This window comes from Echinops telfairi, unplaced genomic scaffold (assembly GCF_000313985.2).
Source record: "Echinops telfairi isolate 266 unplaced genomic scaffold, ASM31398v2 ScPeMD7_7468;HRSCAF=8506_0, whole genome shotgun sequence".
NCBI lineage: Eukaryota > Metazoa > Chordata > Mammalia > Afrosoricida > Tenrecidae > Echinops > Echinops telfairi.
The window spans coordinates 65946066-65948081 of NW_022111369.1; positions in this window are offsets into that span (position 1 = coordinate 65946066).

Genomic DNA, 2016 nt, shown 5'->3' on the forward strand with positions numbered 1-2016 from the left:
AGGGATCAGCAGTTGGAAACCGCCAGCAGCTCTGTAGGAGAAAAACTGGGTGCTCTACTCCCCTAAGTCTCGGAGCCCCACAGGGGTCACGGTGAGTCAGCATTGACTCCATGGCAGTGAGCCTGGGTTTTTGATGTTTGTTTGTTTTTTGTTTTTCATTCATATATAGTGTCCTTTTCTTGACAACATTCTAAATTCTACAGCATTAGCTAAACTATCAATAGAATTACCCTTTGCCCCAATGACACTGAGTTATAATATACTGTATTATAAAATAAGAATGCTGTCTCTAAAATGAACCAGGGACATAAATAAACCATAGGTACATGAATGGACTGTGAGCTCACACTTAATCCTAGTCCTAACCTAAGAACAATTAGTTCTTATGACACGGCCCCACTTGATACTCACCTTCATGAATTCAAGAACTCACCTTCCTATATTCAAGAAATCACTTCATATATTCAATAAATCACTGAATATATGGGTCTATTGATCTATAGGGTCTCTGTGAGTCAGAATCAACTCAACGACAGTGAGTTTGGTTTGGGATAGCAAAGTGTGATTAAAAAAAAAAATCAGATGTTACCCAGCTATCAAAAAGAATAGTGCCTGGGGTCTTAAAGGCTCGTCTCAAAATAAAGCAGCCACCTAAAGGTATCAACTATGTCCACATGAAGAAGCATACCAGCCTGTGTGATCCAAGGATTAAAAATAATAAAACCCAAATCCAGAAGAGGGAACAGTACCCGAGCTCAAAATTCTGAACACCGAGTTTGCAGAAGACTGCCTGACAATGAAGCCCAAAATCCCCTGTCAGGGCCCACACCTGGGGTAAGCCTCCAGTGAATTCTCTCTGACCATGGTCCAGAGATGTGAACAGCCTTGCTGGCAGATAGAGAACATCATAAGGTCAATTATGGCACATGCAGTTAGGTTAAAATGTAACACCTTATATTTGATTTCCCTTTTGATCCATTTTAAACTTGTTCCAGTTTTTAATGTTTTATGCTTTCTTTTCCATTGAGGTTTTCCCTCTGTTTTATGTTGTCACTGTCATTGTGGTTTTGTTTGTTTTGTCTGTTTTTTGATACAGGAAATCCAGGATAGGTAAATCTATAGACTCAGTAACTGGATTAATAATGACCTAGGTACGTGGCGAGGGAGGGTGGGAAGTGTGGGGGCCTGGCAACCATGAGTATGAGGAAGAAGAAAATGTTCTAGAAATTGATTGTGGTAATGATTGCACAACTTGGTGGTTCTCAACTTGGTGGGTCGAGACCCCCCTTTGGGGGTTGAACGACCCTTTCACAGGGGTTGCCCAATTCATAAGAGTAGCAAAATGACAGTTATGAAGTAGCAACGAAAATAACTTTATGGTTGGGGGCGTCACCACCACATGAGCAGCTGTAGTAAAGGGTCGCGGCAGGAGGAAGGTGGAGAACCACTGGCACATTTTCTTAATATGGTGGAACTGTTGAATTGGACGAGAGGTAGATTATATGGCAATCCAAAATTTATTTTCAAAGGGTGAAAGTAGAGGGAGCGAAAGGATAACAGGGACCAAGCAAGTGCAAAACCCACAGAACCACTGACAGTACCTCTCAAGTCTGGAAATGAATCCCCTGAGCAATGGCTTTGCTCTCCAGACTCTGGGTGTTGGCCACACTCCTCGGCTTCGAGGTGGAGGCCCCTCCCCCCCGGGCTTCAGCTCCGTCCCCGGGCCCACTGGCCCAGCAGCTCTACTCCCTTGGCTCTGGCCAGCTCCATTCTTCTAGTCCATGTGAGTGGCCCAGCAGTCCCAATTCCACCCCATGGCCATGGAAGCCCACCCTCCTCAGCTTTAAGTGGTAGTCCCAGGGCCCCTCACGAAAATCCAGCTCTGAAACTGAGCATACTGGCCCCCAGTTTGAGATCGGGAAGCCATGGCCCTACCCTCTGAAGCCCAGAAGTCCCTGTTCCACAGGCTCCTGCCAACAGTTCTGCTGCTCTGGGAGCTTCTCCAGGCATGCCCTT